Genomic DNA, 19,665 nt, shown 5'->3' on the forward strand with positions numbered 1-19,665 from the left:
TCTTTACACATTATAAACAGTATATATTTTTTTCTAATTATAAAAGTATTATATGATTATTGAAAAAAAAATGAAAGGTATAACAAACTTCAAAGAAGTAGGAGGGCCGGCCCCGTGGCTCAGCGGTTAAGTGCGTGTGCTCCGCTGCTGGTGGCCCGGGTTCGGATCCTGGGCGCGCACCACCGCACCGCTTCTCCGGCCATGCTGAGGCTGCGTCCCACATACAGCAACTAGAAGGATGTGCAACTATGACATACAGCTATCTACTGGGGCTTTGGGGGGAAAAAAATAAATAAATAAAATTTAAAAATTAAAAAAAAAAAAAGAAGCAGGATCATCCTCTACCTCACCATAATCAATCCAGTTATTGAGGGCCATTTTTGGATGTTTTCTTCATGTCTTTCAAAATGCATTTTTAGAGCACAGTTGAGATCATATAACATATAACATGAATTCTATTTTCATTCTAAAGTTATTTTAATTTTTCCACCAAAGAGTAACCATGTATTAAGAAAACCATGATCTGAACCAAATAAATAGAGTCTTTAATAAAATCTGGCCAGTAACTTCCTGTTTTGTTTAAGCTTTAACTTACCCCTTTTCTTCCTCATCCTGTTTATTAAGGCTTGAATATCCTTGGCTCCTTTCTTCCCTTCCAAATCTCCTCCTCCTTGACTATGCCTGTCTGTATTTATTTTTTGCTTCTCTATTATCCATTAAATTCAAGAATTCATTTATATGATGTCTCGTTTTCTAATTTTTTAATGATTATATGTCTTACCTCACTTTACTCTTTGAGGGCAGGGATCATCCATGACACAGTTTTTATACCTGTCCTAGTAAGTAGCGAACAGCCAGGCACATAGTAGGTGCTGAGGAAATATCTAGGGTTAACATCATAAGTGTTTTAGCAAATGGCTGCACGGGAAGATATAATAGTTGAACCATCCAGACCTATGCAGACAAAGAGAAACTGTGGCTGCACCATCCAATATGGTAGCCACTAACCATACGTGGCTATTGAGCACTTGAATTGTGGCTAGTATGAATTGAGATGTGCTGTAAATGTAAAATTCTTTTACAAATGTAAAAACACTGGATTTTGAAGACAACATGCAAAAAAAGAATATAAAAAATCTCAATATTTTAAGTTGATTACTTGTTGAAATGGTAATATTTTGGAGACATTGAATTAAATAAAATATATTATTAAAATGAATTTCACCTCTTAACATTTTACCTTTTTTAATGTGCTACTAGAAAACGTAATATGCATGACAGTGCTGTCCTATACGGCAATAAAGTGTAATGTTTAAGGTCATCCTTTCTATAGGGCAGAAATTCATTATATTTCTACCAGACAATATTAATTTGCGTTTCAGTGGATAGCAATTATTTGCATTACTGACAGTTTTTTACAACTTCTACCCTTACAGATTTGTAAAATAGCCTAATCAACGGAATGACAGTCAACCACAGGTGCACACCCCTATGGAATTAAATAATCCTAGGAGGGTCGGCTGGAAAATACCCAGCACTCTGCTAAAAGGACACTCAGTAATTTTTTGCCCATTTCCAAGTCTTGGACAATTTTTCCTAAGAGCATCTTTGTATATTCTTTTGTTACTATCCTAAGTAATTGTAAAAGGATCATTTTTTCTTTTCTAGTTAATATGGACAAAATATATTTACAAAATGCACACTTAAGCTGAAACCAATGCTTTAGGAATTATGACGTTCCCAATAATAAGGTAAAAGTATTGGGAGTAATGCAAATACTTTAAGAAACGTATAGAAAAGAATCAAACACATTTGGAATGATTGAAAATATTAGATTTAAGTAATTGTATTTTGTCATGATTCCTTAGCTATGACACTGTTGTTGAAAGGAACACAATTACAATGGAATGGAAACCAGGTTCTTTTCTACTTTTTTATTAGCTGGAAACAAAGCCTGGCTGTTGGTTGACTGGATTTTGTATAACTTTTTCATCCCCTATTTTTGATTATTCGAAGTGCGGTTTCTTTTAAAGGAGATGAATTCTTCTTCTGTTTAAATAAAAGGACTTTGGAGACAGATTTGGAAAAAACAACAGAGCGCCCTTTTACAATTCTGCGTTTGTTCACTTTGCTATGGAGATTGACAAAAATTAATTAGTGGATATTTGCTGTGAAATAAAACCCACAACCAATGAAGTGGGTAAGAAAAGTGGAACCTTTGACATTGTCATTTCCAACACTTTAAAAAATATATATAAAGAGTTTATTTTAATTCTCAATTTAAACACCTGTCTTAGTCCAAAAAAGGATTAAAAATGGCTGAAAAGGGATTACAGTGATAACTTTGGTTTCAAATATCTTAAAAACATCCTCAATTTTAAGTAGATGACTGTCCCCCAGAGTTGGTTCCTCCAAGCTTGAGTTCATATTTGGGACATGTTCCCTCTCCTGCTCTGGCTCAGACCAAGGCAGGTCCCAGAGGTGTGGTGATGGTGGTGTAGGGGGAGGGGGAGACAGGCAGGTCTGGATCTCACCCTCTCCTACCCCAAGACCTCCGTTTCTGGGTGCCGTGGCCTTCAGGCTCTGTTCCTCTGGACTGCAATGGCCATGGAATTGAGTGCAAGTGTTTGTCTTAGTGACCAGGGTCCAAAGGGCTAAAGAAGCTTTGAGGCTTTGCTTTTCCACTTACCTCTACAGCGTCAAGCTTTCATGCAGAAATTGGCCTGGAAGTTCTCACTGTGTTTTCATATCTGCAGTGGTTTGAGATTTTGTTTAAATAACAAAAAATTAAATACAGTTCTTAAAGCTTATTTCATTTAATGTTATGACTGAGTATATGCTGAGCAATTCTACAAAAATTAGAATTATGTATAATCTTATCACTATTAAAACTGTATAACATTGGTGAGGATAAAAGATTATAAGGTTTTCCCCAAACATATCCACGTAATGTACTCTCTCTTAATAGTCAGTTTTACTGTTCATCTCTTTCCCTACTGATTTAATTATTTGAAAGGTTTTAATAATTGCTCTTTTTAACATAAAATTAATAGTATTAACAATTATCATCATTATTATTGCAGTATTTCGCTCTTGTATGAGGAAATATGTATTTGTACATCTTTGGAGAAATTTCTATTTAAATCCTTTGCCCATTTTTTAATTGGCATATTTGTCTTTTAATCACTGAGTTGTAACAGTTCTTTACATATTCTAGATATCAGTCCCTTATTAGATACAGGATTTGTAAAAAAATATTCTCTTGTTCTGTGAGTTGTCTTTTCACTTTCTTGATGGTAACATTTGCAGCACAAAAGTTTTTAATTTTGATGAAGTCCAATTTATCAATTTTTTTCTTTTGTCACTTGTGCTTTCAGAGTCAGATCTAAGAAACCATTGCCTAATCAAGTAATTACCTTTTAATGTCTCCTAAAGGCCATAGAAGAGACTGAGTAAGCATTGCAATAATAATGTGATTGTGTTTTTTTTTTTTAAGTACACTTTACTTTTTAGAGCAGTTTCAGGTTCACAGCAAATTTGAGGAGAAAGTACAGAGATTTCCCATATACTCCCTGACCCACGCATGCCCAGCCTCCCCTACTATCAACATCCCCCACCAGAGTGGTACATTTGTGACAATCAATGAAACTGCATTGACACATTATTATCACCCAAGTCCATAGTTGACATTAGGGCTCACTCTTGGTGTTGTACATTCTGTGGATTTGACAAGAATTTGTCATTACCCCATTCTGTGGGTATCCATCATTATAATATCATACAGAGTATTTTCACTGCCCTAAAAATCCTCTGTGCTCTACCTATTCATCCCTCCCCCTTGCCCCCAACCCCTGGCAACTACTGATCTTTTTACTGTCTCCATAGTTTTGCCATTTTCAGAATGTCATATAGTTGGAATCATACAGTATGTTGCCTTTTCAGACTGGCTTCCTTCACTTAGTAATATGCATTTAAGGTTGTTCCATGTCTTTTAACGGCTTGATAGCGTATTTCTTTTCAGCACTAAGTAATATTCCACTGTCTGAATGTACCACAGTTTATCCATTCACCTACTGAAGGACATCTTGGTTGCTTCTAAGCTTTGGCAATTATGAATAAAGCTGTTATAAACATCTGTACGCAGGTTTTTGTGTAGACATAAGTTTTCAAGTACTTTGGGTAAATACCAAGGAGTGTAATTGATGGATTGTACGGAAAGAGTATGTTTACTTTTGTAAGAAACTGCCGAACTGAGTTCCAAAGTGGCTGTACCATTTTGCATTCCCACCAGCAATGAGAATTTGTGTTGCTTCACATCCTCACCAGCATTTGGTGTTGTCTGTGTTCTGGATTTTGGCCATTCTAATAGGTGTCTAGTGGTATCTCATTGTTTTTTTAACTTGCAATTGCCTAAAGACATATGATGTGGAACTTCTTTTCACATGCTTATTTGGCATTTGTATATCTTCTTTGGTGAAGTGTCCGTTCAGATCTTTTGCCCATTTTAAAATCAGGTTGTTCATTTTCTTACTGTTGAGTTTTAAGAGTTCTTTGCATATTTTGGATAATAGTCCTTTATCAGAGATACCTTTTGCAAATATTTTCTCCCAGTCTGTGGTTGTCTTCTCATTCTATAGATATGATTGTGTTTTGCTGAATCATTCACTTCACATTCATTTATTGAGCATCTACTATGGTTCAGATTCTCCACAAGGCTCTGGGGATAGACAAGTGATTAAGAGATAATCTTGCTCTTAGCCTAATGGAGAAGGACGAGTAAATACGTGATTAGAACATTCTTCTAAGGTAAGCAGTCTCAGGTTTCTTGAAGAGGAGGCTGAGACATAAAGAAGGAAAAGGATTTGACAGCAGGCAAAAGTGAACAGGGCCTGCAGGGTGCAGAGAACTCTTCATCACTATGATGAAGTAAGTTATTGTCAACACGACTATTAGCTATTATTGCTATAGCAGCAATTTGTCTAGGTCCGAGGTAGGCAAACTATGGTTGTGGGCCAAATCTGGCCTGCCGCCTGCTTTTATAAATAAGGTTCTATTGGAACACATTCATGTGCATTCATTCACAGGTTGTCTATGGCCACTTTTGTGCTACACTGGCAGAGTAGCTGTGACAGAGACAGTCTGACCTGCAAAGCCTCAAATATTTACCATTAGGCCCTTTACAGAAAATGTTTGCTGACCCCTGCTCTAGGCAAAAACTTGTTGGAAAATGTTTGTACCCAGTCCCGGTTTTTTTTAAAGCATTGCTAATTTGGGTGCACCTGGTAACTATTTATATGTCTGCAAGCAATTTTGTCTGTCTTTCAGAATTTCCTCCTGATTTCTGCTTTTTAAATTTCAGCTAATTTATTTCCATCCAACAATTCTGTGTAATTGACTTAAAATAAACTACAAATGATAATAACCTGCTGAATCTCTGAAAATAAATTTAATGTTTGTTCTTTTTTCTTTTAAAGGTTTATTGTTTCTTTCATGGTTTACATTTCTCTCTTTTTTAAATTACAAACAAATTCATGTTCATTTCAGGAAAATCAGATATTATGGACAAACAAAAGAAGAACATTAATCTATAATCCTACCTAATTTCCTAGGAAAACACCATTTTGGAGCTTCAGTATGTAAACTTTGAGGTCCTTTTCTGTGCATATGTATACATTTTATTATGATTTTTTACATAAATGAAACCATGCTCTGCTATCACCAACTGTCTTTAACAGGCATTTACTTTCCTCATTCTTTCAGTATCTTCATGATTCTGTGGTCAGGGCTGATCTACTAATGAAAGATGCCAAGGGAGGTTACTACAGAGTTACCCACATGTTTGCATCTCTTCCAGGACAAAGGGAAGATGCTACAAGAAGTGAATCAGTTGACTGTCCCATGAAACTGTTGGGTGGTCAGGTATCATGAAGATGTCTTTCACTTTCTGGATACTGCTCAGAGAAGAGTGGAGCCCAAAAGCTAGGACTGTGTATCAGTTATCTATTGCCCCAATAATGCTGCATGACAAATAGCCACAAAACCTTAATCTTAAACACCAAAAACTATCTATTGCTCACACATCTGGGATGGTTAGCTAGGTGGCTCTGCTGCTCTTGGTTGGGCTCACTGACGGGTCTGGGGCTTGGCTGGCTGTAGGTTCCTATAGGCTGATCATGGCTGATCATGGCTTGGCTTACTCATATGTCTGAGAGTCTTCTGGGGGCTTGCTTACTTGACTGGGGGTCAGCTGGCTATTGGCTGATTTAGGCTGACTTCATCCAGGTTGACTATGACTCTGCTCCTTGTGTCTTTCATCCTCCAGCAGGCTATCCTGGGCATATTCTCATGGAAATCTCAGAGGTATATGAGAGAGCAAGTGGGAATATTCAAGACCTCCTGTGGTCTAGACCTCCTCTATTGGCCAAAGCCTGTGGGTGAGCTCAGATTGAAGGAGTGAGATAATCGACTCTGCTTCTTTTTTTTTTGTTTGGTGAGGAAGATTGTCCCTGAGCTAACATTTGTGCCAATCTTCCTCTATTTTGTATGTGGGATGCCACCACAGCATGGCTTGATAAGCAGTGTGTGGGTCCGTGCCTGGGATCTGAAACTGTGAACCCTGGGCCACCGAAGCGGAGCACATGAACTTAACCACTATGCCACCAGGCCGGCCCCTAGACTCTGCTTCTTTAGTGAGAGGGCCTGCAAAACCACATGACCAAAGTTGACACTGGGACAGGTGAAGAGTTGTTGCAATCGGTCTATCACAGACTCCAATCATGTGGCTGAGGGCACTACAGGTGATACATAGCTTTCAGGAGGAGCAGGAGTTTCATTTGTGGCTGGTCTAAGCTAATGTCTGTCAAATGACAGTAACTTTCTTCCCATTTTCCATCTCTAAGAGGAACTACTCTGTAAAGGACTCCTGGCAAGCCACTCTGACATTTCTTTCTTTTTGATTTTCTTTCTTTCTTAAAAAGTAATCAGCTGCAGATTAGTTTCTTTCTGATTGTCTTGGGTAATTTGAGATGAGAGAGGAAGACATGGCCTGTGCTACTTAAAGACAGATCTATTTTCACTAACAAAACTGGAGAACTTTTTGAGCTCTTCTAGTTTGTTAGTTTATTATAAATGGAAAGACTTTTCCCTCAGATAAAGTTCAAGAGGATGTCTCAGTTTTGATTTTTGGTTTATAACGTTGTATAAATTTCAGGTGTACATCATTTTACTTCTATTTCTGCATAGATTACATCATGTTCACCACCCAAAGAGTAATTACAATCATCACCACACACATGTGCCCAATTATCCCTTTCGCCCTCCTCCCTCCCCCCTTCCCCTCTGGTAACCACCAATCCAATCTCTGTCTCTGTGTGTTTGTTTGTTGTTGTTATTATCTACTACTTAATGAGTGAGATCCTACGGTATTTGACCTTCTCCCTCTGACTTATTTTGCTTAACATAATACCTTCAATGTCCATCCATGTTGTCACAAATGGCTGGATTTCATCGTTTCTTATGGCTGAGTAGTATTCCATTGTGTATATATACCACATCTTCTTTATCCATTCGTCCCTTGATGGGCACTTGGGTTGCTTCCAAGTCTTGGCTATTGTGAATAACGCTGCAATGAACAGAGGGGTGCATGTATCTTTACGTGAGGATGTCTCAATTTCTTTGTGAGATATTATTAGCTCTCTGAAAATCCCATCTAAAATGCTCACATTGTCATGGCTACTTTTTAGGAGTTAGCTATTTACATCGTATTTTTCCATTTCTCCCTTAATCTTAATATCTATATGCTAGGAAATATATAGATATATATTTTTGTCATGAGACTGGGCCTGGTTGTGAAATCTGAGGTTGGTAGGAATTGTCTTTGAGGGGACTTTCAGTTTTTCTTTGGTTTATCTTTTAATCAGCCCCACAATCTTGCTTTCTACTCATTTCTTCTCCCTGAACTCCCCACCCCTTCCTGGGCCCAGGGGCCTTTGGGCTTGTTGCACACTGTCTGATAAACACATTTGTACTGACATGTTAATAAATTTATACATTATTCTTTTCAAAGTTATTGGCTTTTAAATTGGAACATAGGGAGAGGGGAAATGCTTAACCCAAAGGAAAAACTCTCTGATAATTGAATTGTAGACATCAGCATAAGAGGTGTTATGTTTATATTGGGAATTTTTCCAGCACCTCTCCCTTTACATCACATAAGTCATTACCCATTCCACTGAAGGTAAAGCCTGTCCTTGTTTTATTATTATTATTTCAGTATTTACATAAAATATTAACCAATAGACTATATTATTATCATAACATTATTACCATGTAATCTTGCATTTATTAAGCTCAGAGGTTAAGCCACTCTAAAACTCTAACTCCTTGCAGGAAGTTATATCTCTTTACTGACAGCTACAAAATGTCATTACCCAACAAACACAGTGGATGGTGTAAGAGCAGAAGCAATAGTCCTTCTTATCTGATAAACCTTACATTTCTAGTTTACACTTGGAAATCTGATCCTGAGAGCAACCCTGTATAAGGTAAGCTGGAGAGATATGATGAGTTATTATTCCCATTTTACAGAAGAGGAAATTGAGGCTCAGAGAGTTTAAATGCCTTGTCTGGGTTTCTTTCTTATATTGGGACTTCAGAACCCCTCACAGCTTCTTTTGGCTGTCTGAACATTCCTGCCTCCACTAAAGTGTTCAACCTGGGTTGCTCTGCCCGGGGAATCAAGTGGAACAGGAGTCTAGCTTGTAGGGCCTCTGAAGAACCTGGCGGGGGTTGGCCCGTGGCAGTTCAGTTAGTGGGATCAGACTTGCCTCACTAACCACCTGGTGAGATGAGTGTGAGCTGCCTTACTCCCAAAGTGGGGGCATTGCAGGAATTGTACCTCCCTCTGGGGCTTATCAAGTAATGAGAGTTCTTCTTTTAAACAAATGCATCACAATCAGGCATCAGTGCTGCCCTTAGACCAGGACACAAGGGGCCCCTGCTCTGGGCTCCTCACCTTAGAGGACCCCCGCACATCACAAGCCATGAAAGGCAATGACTTCTGGAATTTTGTTTTAAACTCATGAAATTCGAAAATTTAAAAAAGTTTAATGAATTTTTAAAGTTTCAAAAACATTTAAAAGGTGTGATAACCGATTGTTACTGGGAATTGTGGGAGAGAGATGCACTGTCTGACCCAGGCCCCCCAGGCCAAAAAGGTTGCCCCCCCCAGAGAATGGTAGCTGAGAACCTGTACATCTGTGTGTGTAGGGTGTGTGTGTGTGCAGGAAGCACTGCCCCTGCCCTAGGAAACCCAAGGAAGAGTGGCTGCTTTGGTTTAAAGTTGGCCATTCTATATGACTCCACGTGGGTGATCAGGCAAATGGGGTTCCCAGATAACTGTGTTCCCTTTTTCCCTTCTGCTCAGCTGGTGTTGTTTTAGGGAGTGCTTAGAACTGCCTGAAAATCTTGAGTCGGTCAAGTGCCCTCCTTGGCTCCTTGGGGAGCTTGACCTTGTTGATTTGGGGCAGGTCCAGTCAGACCTAGGTCAGGCTTCCACCATGCCTGACTCCTTGACAACCATTCTGTCATTTGGACTCACAGACAGTACGGCTGGCTACTGGAGGCAACCTCAGCTCCTTTAACCTATCTGAGGTAACAGCAGCCTCCAGGCTGTGGGGTATTGGGCGGGAATGTGAGCCTGGCTGTTGCTGTAGCTTGGTTTGTAAGTTCTGTATCATTAAACTTATGGAATGTGGACTTCCATTTGTATTCTTGCTTCTAGGCTCTGCAAACGTTACTTTGCAAAGTCCTAGTAGCTCTCAGGGCTTTATGATCTTTCAACATTGTTTTGAACCCCTTCTCTGGATTACCTTCTATTATGAGTTGAATTGTGTCCCCCAAAAAGATAGATTGAAGTGCTAACCACTGGTACCTGTGAATGTGAGGAAATAGGGTCTGGGATGTGTGGAAATAGGGTCTTTGCAGATGTAATCAAGTTAAGATGAGGTCATTAGGACAGGTCCTAATCCAATAGGACTCCTGTCCTTCCTTATTCTGGTGAAGACAGAAGACACACAGGGAGAAGATGGCCATGTAAAGATGGAGGCAGACATTGGAGTGATACTGCCATTAGCCAAGGAGCACCTGGGGCTACCAGAAACTGGAAGAGGCGAGGAAAGATTCTCCCCTACAGAGAGGGAGAGAGGGAGCGTTGCCCTGTCAACATCTTGATTTTGGACTTCTAGCCTCCAGAACTGGAAGAGAATAAATTTCTGCTGTTTAAAGCCTTCAAGTTTGTGGTACTTTGTTACAGCAGCCCTAGAAAACTAATAAACCTTCAAAGATGGTTCTGGAGCCACCTAAAGAAAATCAGCCTCATTCTTTAGAGATATGCCCTCTTGTAGCCTTTCTCAGTGGTAAACAGTCCTGACCAAGTTGCAAACTGGTTTCCAACGAGGAGCCCTCAAATGGCTTTAACAAGCATCATTGAGATGAGAGTATTGTTCTCACACAGTATCTGATTCTGACGTCACAGACAGAAACACCGAGACCACCTTGTAGTTTAGTGTCTTCTGGGTTAGAATGACTACAACATTCTGTCTATGTAGTGACATTTACACATTCAGTTTCAAAGATAGAACTGGAATAGATGTGATTGCTAATAAAAACCCAGGGTGTTTTTCTTTATTCTTGAGGGTTAACAAATTAATTCACTTGTATAAAAATATGATGATGATTTTCCTTTCCAAGAGGAAGTTGGTAGACTATTTTCTGTGAACAAATTTCTTTAGCATAGAAGGTTACAGGTTGATGTTAGAGACTCTGAAACTGTCAACCACGGCAGTGCATCTCTGCATTTGCATCTATTGCCTCCAGAACATATGAATGGATAAAGAATGTTTAAAAAATTCCAATTCAGCCCCTCTGGAGTCATTTTCAGTCCTAGGAAGCAGAAAAGAAACTTACACCTGTATTTCCCAAGGCACCAATGTAATGCAATTTGTATAAAATAATCATAGGGAATGAGAGGAAAGAGTGGATCTTTGCATTAAAATAAAATCAGCCCAGAAGCTCTTGTCAGGGTCTGCCTTTCAAAACCCCATTTGGCTTTTAAATCGACTCCTCTTTTCTGACTTGCTTTGATGAGCCACTCTCACCTCAGTGATTATTCCTGACATTTAGCTGCTTGTGCAATTAACTGGGGCGGTCTTTTCTCTTTGAGAAGGACTAATGCAGCTGATATGCATTTGTAAAGTGTTCCCTTGACTTGGGAGAGTAGCTGTGGACAAGCAGTTAAGATGATGCCTGGGGTAATTTAAAGTTTGTGACGGAAAACCCAACCACTCACTCTTAGCAAAGCTCTGAGTGGTTATTGGCACATGCCCACTCTGCCTCCCTTTTAGTCCCTTATTAAGATCATGGGTTTACCAGCTAAGCTGGTATTTCCTATCTCAAGGGAATGAAAAAGAAAATCTGATAAGTTTCCCTAAGAACTCTAAGAGCTCCATACGTCGCCACTACAGGTGACTGTATTTTTGGCAAGGTGCTAAAAATAGGGAAATGACTCAGCAAAGGATTGAATTTCTTGTAATGGGATTTTAGATATCAAGGTGGGAGACATTTTTCCCCCTTGGCATGACTCTGCCTGGGCTTAAGTCTGCCCCAGCAGGTCGAACATGCAGAGCTGGAATAGATCAATGAGACTGTAGCAGAGAAAAATTGTCGCCTACCGAAGATTCTGCTTCCCTTTGTAGCATAGAGCTATGGTTGGGGCTACATTTCCCAGATTGCTTTGCATCACGGTGGAGCGATGTAGCATTTTATCGTCCATGGTTTGTGAGTGGAAAGGATGCATGCCGCTCTTGGGTGGACGTGATTGAGAAGCAGGTATACCTTCTCCTTCCTCACTTTCTTCATCTACTGGTCATCTTCAGAGGACTCTGAGACTCTGGGAAGTTGGAGCCAAAAGATGGAAGGAGCCTGTCTCTGAATCACCACATGGAGGGAAACTGCCCTGTACTTTTTTGAGAGCCAGAAGTGAAGTTTGATTGATCCAAATCGCTGCTTTGTTTTACCTCCTTAGCTCTTATTACTACCTAACCTTCTATGTGTTGTTGTTTGTTTCTCCTTCACTAGTATGCAAGTCCCATGAGGGTAGAGATTTTTGTCTGACTTGCTGGCTACTGTATCCTCAGGGTCTAGAACATCACCTGACACATAGTAAGTGCTTGATAATGTTTGTTGAATGAATGAATGTGGGAATAAATGCAAGGAATGTAGTTGCAATATAATGGAATTGAGATCTTAATCCTGGTTTCACCAGATTTCATGATCAGAGAATTTTATTCAAGGCTGTTTTTCGTGTGTGTATGTGTGCGTGTGTGTGTAGGAATGAGATGGACTCCCAGAGTTCAGAATCACTTACCCAGAATTACATTTGGAGAATCTGTATTATTGCTATGTAACAAATTACCCCAGAACTCAGTGGCTTAACACAACAAAAATTTATCTCATGGTTTCTGAGGGTCAGGAATCTGGGAGTGGTTTGGCTGGTGGTTCTGGTTCAAGGTCTCTCATGAGGTTGTAGCCAAGCTGTCAGCTGGGGCTGCAGTCATCTGAAGACTTGACTAGGGCTGGAGGATTTGCTTCCAAGATGGCACATTCACATGGCTGTTGTCAAGAGGTCTTAGATCCCCATGGCTATTGGCCATAGGCCTCCCTCAGTTCCTGACCACATGGGCCTTTCCATAGGCCAACTTACAATATGGCAGCTGGCTCCTCCCAGAGCAAGTGATCCAAGAGAGGGCTAGAATTCTGCACATTTTCTATAGATCATCTGAATCTTTCTGGTAGCTTGGATTGCCACTTATGTGCCCTTATCAGTGGAGAAGGCACCAGCTGAAATCTGCATAACAAACCTTACTCTTGTTTACTATACTTTTCCCGGTCACTTCCTCATAACCAGCCTCCCTCACACCCTTCTCGCTTTTGTCTTTAGCTGAAGATGGTGTCTATGCCTGAATTCTAAGCTACCTCTGCAAGTTACTCATTTTTCCCTGGGTATCTCCCATGTATACATGAGGTATACATGTTTATAAACTCTTTTGTTTTCCTCTTGTTAATCTGCCTTCAGTTACATGGGCTCCCCCTGAGAACTTGAAAATTCTTGAAAAACTTGAAAAAGAAATTATTTTTTCCTCCCTTACTCTGCCCAAAGGTGGAATGGAACTGGGTTTTGAACCCAAGACTGAATGATATAGGGGCTTTCTCCCCACACAGCCCACTTATGCTCACCCTTTTCTTAGCTGCATTCTGCCTCTTCCAGTGGGCAGAAAATAAAACACTGTTTTGATTCTTATTCATTATTTTTTGTGCTTCTAGTTCCCTCAGGAACCCCAAAAGGGAAAATAGGGGAGTAGCCAGGCAGGATTATGGCATTCCAAGGCCTCTGACCCTAATACCATCAATTCCAACTTTTAATCCCATCGTCTTTCCCTTGTACCATCAAGGGGTACTTTAGAGCGAAGACTGGGCACGCAGGAGGAGTTGGGAAATGCAGCAATGGCTAAATGCCATTCGGGGGATATTTTTAGTTACCTAAATAAACTGTATTTCCATAGTGTCTGCAGAACTTATGGTTTGTGTGCAGTAAATAAAGTGATGGAAATGCCACGAAGAAGCCCAGCCAGATGACTCCATTTGTGTGCATTCTGTTCCAGAGGAGTCCCTTAAACAGCAGACGGGCTCCATGTGACTCAGCGAAGGCGCACAAGCTGCTCTCCAGCACCGTAGCTTCTCTCCTATTCCAGTTCTTGCATGCCCTTCTCACCACACCACACAGTTTCCCAGTGAGTATTCTGTGGGATCTTAATAATTATCGGGAGAAACAGAGTTCTGTGATCAAGTGAGCTTTGGAAACACTACGTGGAGCAGAGTTCAATGCAGTTCTTTCCCATAGGACGTCTTAGTGCTGCTAAAACACTAACGTGTATTACGAGGGCGGTATGTTAAGTAGTGTTTTCCAAACTTTTTTGAACACAAACTTTTTTTTTTTTTTTGTGAGGCAGATTAGCCCTGAGCTAACATCTGTTGCCAATCTTCCTCTTTTACTAAAGAAGATTGACCCTGGGCTAACATCCACGCCCATCTTCCTCTACTTTTATATGTGGGACGCCTGCCATGGCATGGCTTGATAAGTGGTGCATAGGTCTGTGCCCAGGATCCGAACCTGTGAACCCTGGGCCGCTGAAGAGGAGCACACAAACTTAACCACTACACCACCAGGCCGGCTCCGAACACAAACTTTTTTAATTTGAAGAACAGTTGTTGGTATCTGTGCCCATTATCAATGTCTTGCCTCTCAGCTCCAAATCTACTCTTTGTTGCCCTGATTGTGATTCTGGAATGTTTCTCCATTGCTAGCTGGCACAAGGTTAAGCTTCGTTGGTAGAGGATACTGGGGAGATTCTGGAGGAGGAAGGGGTTTTTTGTGTACTTTGCTGCTTCTTGCTCCTGTGGTACTGCGCTGGCATGTGGGACTCAATGGAGCTCACTCAGTGAGTTTCAATGTCACCCCTGGAAGCAGCGTCATGGCAAGTTTTGCAGGTGCCCCAGCTGTGGTGCGCTCAGCAACAACCCCCTTCATGGATGCCCTGGCTGGCTTCCCTCTGCGTTCAGTGGCACCCCCTGCAGGTGGCACCCTTTTGGCTTTCTGGAGAGTCCAGTTGGTGCCCTTGCCGGCTTCCCAGCAAATTCAACAGCATCCCCAAGGGCTGCTTTCCAGCGAATTTCATCGGCACCCCAGGGGACAGTTTTCTTCCCACCACCTTGCCCTGCTGGCCCCCTGTGGGGGGATTTCCAGCTTGCTGGCCCTGGCCTATAGCTCCTGGCCATGGCTCTTGGCTCCTTTCACAGACCAGCTCTGGCCCAGGGCAACCCTGCAAATTTCTCTGCCATCAGTAGGCTGCAGCCACACCCATTCCAGTGAGGGCTGAATCCCAGCCTTGGGAAGCCCTCTCCTGACCTCATTCCAAGTGTTTTTTTCTTCCTTGGTATTCTCTCTTAGTCCTAGGGTTTGCTTGCTATTTCTTTTCTCTTTCTTTCTTTCTTCCCTCCCTCTCTCCCTCCCTCCCTCCCTCCCTCCTTCCTTCCTTCCTTCCTTCCTTTCTCTCTTTCTCTCTCTCTCTCTTTCTCTCTCTCTGCCTCTCTCCCCCTCCCTCTCTCCCTTTCTTCCTTAAATTTGAAATATAAGTCACACGCCATAAAATTCACCTTTTCAAAGTTTACAATTCAGTGGTTCTTAGTATATTATGCAACTATCATTACAATTTAATCCAGAAGATTTTATCACCCCAAAAAGAAACTCTGTACCCATTAGCAGTCAATCCCCATTTCTCACCCTCATCCTTCCAGCTCCTGACAGCCACTAATCTATTTTTTGTTTCTATAGATTTGCCTTTTCTGACATTTCATATGAATATAATCATACGTATGTGGTCTTTTGTGTCAGACTTCTTTCACTTAGCATAATAATTTCAAGGTTCATCTATGTTGTAGCATGTACCAGAATTTCATTCATTATTATGGCCAAATAATATTCCATTGTATGGAAATGCCACATTTTGTTTACCCATTCATCAGTTGATGGACATTTGGGTTGTTTCCACTGTTTGGCTATTGTGAATAATGCTGCAATGAACATTCATGTGCAAATTTTTGTGTGAACATGTGTTTTCATTTCTCTTGGGTATATACCTAGGAGTGGAATTGCTACGTCATATGGTGACTCTATTTAACTTTGGATTTGACCAACAGAGTGTATCAGGTAACTAATTGCTTTATTAAAAGATTTATCTCAGCCTTATTTTAATTAGCAAGCAGGCTTGGTACATTTAAAATATAATCTAAAGCATTATCGTGAAGTGCAGATAGTGTGGGCTTTAGAGCCAATCTGGCTGGTGTCAAATCCCACCTTGACCCTTTTGACCTGAGTTGTGGGACACTCTGAGAGGGAGAAAAAAACAGAGCATGATTTCTCCCACTCAGAGGTGATGACCTGGGGTTAAATCCCCTCTCTACCATTGTTAGCTGGGACGTGGGACATTCTGGCAGGAGAAAGGACAGAGTATGATCTTCCCTGCTCATGGGTGGAATGAGAACAATTATTTTTCTTTGACGATGTACTAAACTATGTTATGCTACATGTGAAAGTGGATCTTCTGGTTAATTGAACATCGTGACTGAGCGTAGTATACCACAGATCCACCAGGGATAGATTGCTTTTGAAAAGAATTAGATCACAAAAAACACACACTCAACACTAAAAGTACATTAATAGATCTTTGCGACCATTGGAGGTGGAATTCCAGAAATTGACAACGGTGTAGACTGTCACAACTTGAGGGACTCAGGAAGCAGGGCCAGCCACCGCTGAGTAGTGGAAGGACAGTTCAGCTCAGGTAGAGCTGAGAGGCGTTTTCTTGATCGCTCCAAGGCCAGGCGCATGTGCTGCTGTGTATTTTGAGTATTTGTGACTTTAAGGTACTGAAATGGGTTCTTATATCTTCTTGTCAAAATATACATTAATAAATTGTGCCTTTTTGTGTTGGAACAAGCTGTGTAGCCATTCATTACTTGTGATTCAAATCAAACTAGTAACAGTTTTAGGAGTAGCTCTGAAGATCATTTAGCCTTTGTAAATTCTCTGCAATTTTCTTTCTCTCAATCAAAGGGCTTCCTAGTGGTGAAAGCATTTCATATATTAAATGCATTAAAATACTTTCTCAGATTTTACTATTCCAGTTAACGATTCCATTTTCTTCACAGGCTTATTGACTGAAACAAGAGTGATTTTCATGCAGGAGGCATGATTACACACTTAATTTTTGAGGACTGCCAGCAGCCCAGCTCAGCACTGCATCCTCTGAACCCGCAAGCTATTAGGACCAGAGAAGTCTGTGATTGAAGCAGGTCCACGCTCTGATGCAGTTTCTCTGGCTGTGGCAATTTCTAAGACTTACCAACCTACCATGGGAAACGAGTCTTTAAGAAAGTCTGCATTGGGGCCAGCCCCATGGCTTAGCAGTTAAGTGCGTGTGCTCCGCTACTGGTGGCCCGAGTTCGGATCCCAGGCGCACACCGATGCACCGCTTGTCCGGCCGTGCTGAGGGGGCGTCCCACATACAGCAACTAGAAGGATGTGCAACTATGACATACAACTATCTACTGGGGCTTTGGGGAGAAAGGAGGGGGGAAGGGAGGAGGATTGGCAATAGATGTTAGCTCAGGGCCGGTCTTCCTCAGCAAAAAGAGGAGGATTGGCATGGATGTTAGCTCAGGGCTGATCTTCCTCCCCCGCAAAAAAAGAAACAAAAAAAAAGAAAGCCTGCATTAACTGTGCAGGTGTTAAAGAAAAATATCACTAATTGTAATTCACCTGGGATGGAAGTGCGTGTGTAATAACCACACTAATTATAAATGCTTAGGCCATGCTACCAGCAGATCATGCTGAATAATGTCAGAAATTCAGATTATTATGCAATATGGGAACAATCTAGGGAAAATTGAGTGGGGTGGATATTCTTACAGGTGTCTTCTTATATATTCTTCATGCCTAAAATTTCAGTAAAACAAGTTTATTTTAGGGCTCATTTTCCATAGATCATTGATCATAAGGTCTAGAAACACCTGCAAGGTGGAATCCAGAAATGCCCAAGAGATAGTGCGACAGCAATGATATCTGCCTCACAGATACATTTCGCCTATTATATACTATATGCTACATATTAAATAGTAAACATTAGATATCAAATATTATGTGTTATACATAATTTTAGGGGATTTTTTGGTGAGGGAGATTGGCCATGAGCTAACATCTGTTGCCAATCTCCCTCTTTTTGCTGAGGAAGATTGGCCCTGAGCTAACATCTGCACCCAACTTCCTCCATTTTGTATGTGGGACGCTGCCATGGCATGGCTTGATGAGCCGTGCATAGATCTGCACACCTGGGATCCGAACCCATGAACCCTGGGCTGCCGGAGCAGAGTGCACAAACCTAACCATTATGTCACTGGGCCGGCCCCTATAATTTTAGGTTTTAATAGCTTGCAAATTCAGAGAATGGGGTAGGAAGCTTGGCTGCACACAGTATGTGGAATGCTCAGATCGTAAATACATAAACCCTTACAAAATGCACACTCTTTCTGGTCAATAGTCTCGGGTACATGACAATTATTAAATGCAGTCATAGGCAACCTTAAAGGGTTTCTACTACATACATTCATACATCAGAATAAAATCTATTACTTCTAATCTTTAGAGCTGTGATAGGTGATATTGCCAAAATATTGCCAGTCATTCTTAAGTAATCATGCGAAGCAGGAGAGGGTCCAGGATAATAATAGGTGGGAAGGTCTAAATATTAAAAACAAACAAATGAACAAACAACAAAGCCTTGATTTTTTAGAGGACAAAGCCCATGAGTTCCCCAAACTATAGACTAGAGAATTTGATAGTGATTTTAAGCCAGAGGTCAGCAAACTTTTTCTGTAAAGTGCCAGATAGTAAATATTTTAGGCTGTGCAGGCCACATGGTCTCCATCACAGCTATTCCATTCTGCTGTTGAAGCACAAAAGCAGCCATAGACAATGTGTACATGAATGAGCATGGCTGTGTGCCAATAAAACTTTATTTTCAAAAATGAATGGAGGGCCACATGCAATATTCTAGAATGGGCTTAAAAAATTAGATTGTGAGCCCTTTAAAAGAGATATGTTGATCCCCAGGAGTTTGCATGAATGCAGTGGGCCTCAGCCCTGGCTACACGTTAGAGTCACTTGGCAGAGCTTTGAAAAATCCTTGTGCCCAGCCAACATCCCAGACCAATTAAATCAGAATCTCTGAGGTGGAGTCCCAGGAGTCCATCTTTTATAGAGGCTCCCGAAGTGATTCCAATGTGAAGGCAAGGTCAAGAACCACTGCATGAAGTCATGAAGTACTGCCAGGTTAACCTCATTTCTTTTTCCTCCCCCTCTTCCTCCTCCTCCTCCTTTTCCTGTTGGATGAGGTAGCCAGATAGCTCTACTGGGACAAAATAGTAGACACAGTTGACCTTGATCTATGCTAGCCATTTGCCAAAGCCTTTCATAATTGCCCTGTTGGACAAATTAGAACAATATGGGTGGATGACAAGAGCCGGGTTCTAATGAATGGAGTAGATATTACCTAGAATTCTTTGATGGTCCCACCCCTCCCCAGTGGTGACTGCACAATAGGCATCTAAGAAATCTTTGCTGGGGGGACTGGCAATCCACCCTAAAAGAAATGGTTGAGTGCACCAGGAATGTTAAACTTGGAAAAGAAAAAACTCACAGTGGGGGTTGGGGAGGAGTAACCATGATAGGTGTCTTAAAATATTTGCTGGGCTGTAGTAGGGAAGAAAAATAGACCTCTTTTGTATTTTCCAGAGTAGAAATAGAATCATTGCGGGAAGCCACTGGGAGGTACTCAGTCATCTAACAAATACTTTTTGAGCGACTACTCCATGCCAGGTAACATTTAGGCACTCGAGACGTATCAGTGAACAACACAGGCTAAGATCCGTGCTCCGTGGAGCTTACAATGTAGAGACTTATTTTAATGTGTCTGATGATTAAAACAGTCAGAA

The 19,665-nt window shown here is 41.0% G+C and overlaps 1 protein-coding gene across 5 annotated transcripts in view; it reads left to right on the forward strand.

Moving 5' to 3' along the window:
* Positions 1-19,665, forward strand: part of LOC147912010 (uncharacterized) — a 99,034-nt gene that overhangs the window by 14,506 nt on the left and 64,863 nt on the right. For 2 of the 5 annotated variants that reach the window (XR_015550751.1, XR_015550752.1), the window contains exon 2: positions 13,719-13,847. The exons of the other annotated variants lie outside the window; for them this stretch is intronic. The gene's annotated coding sequence lies outside the window, so the exon portion shown is untranslated. The remainder of the gene's footprint in view (positions 1-13,718; positions 13,848-19,665) is intronic. 5 annotated transcript variants of the gene reach the window in all.

The sequence above is a fragment of the Ceratotherium simum genome, chromosome X (assembly GCF_057802395.1).
Source record: "Ceratotherium simum simum isolate JZ-2026a chromosome X, ASM5780239v1, whole genome shotgun sequence".
Taxonomy (NCBI): Eukaryota; Metazoa; Chordata; class Mammalia; order Perissodactyla; family Rhinocerotidae; genus Ceratotherium; species Ceratotherium simum.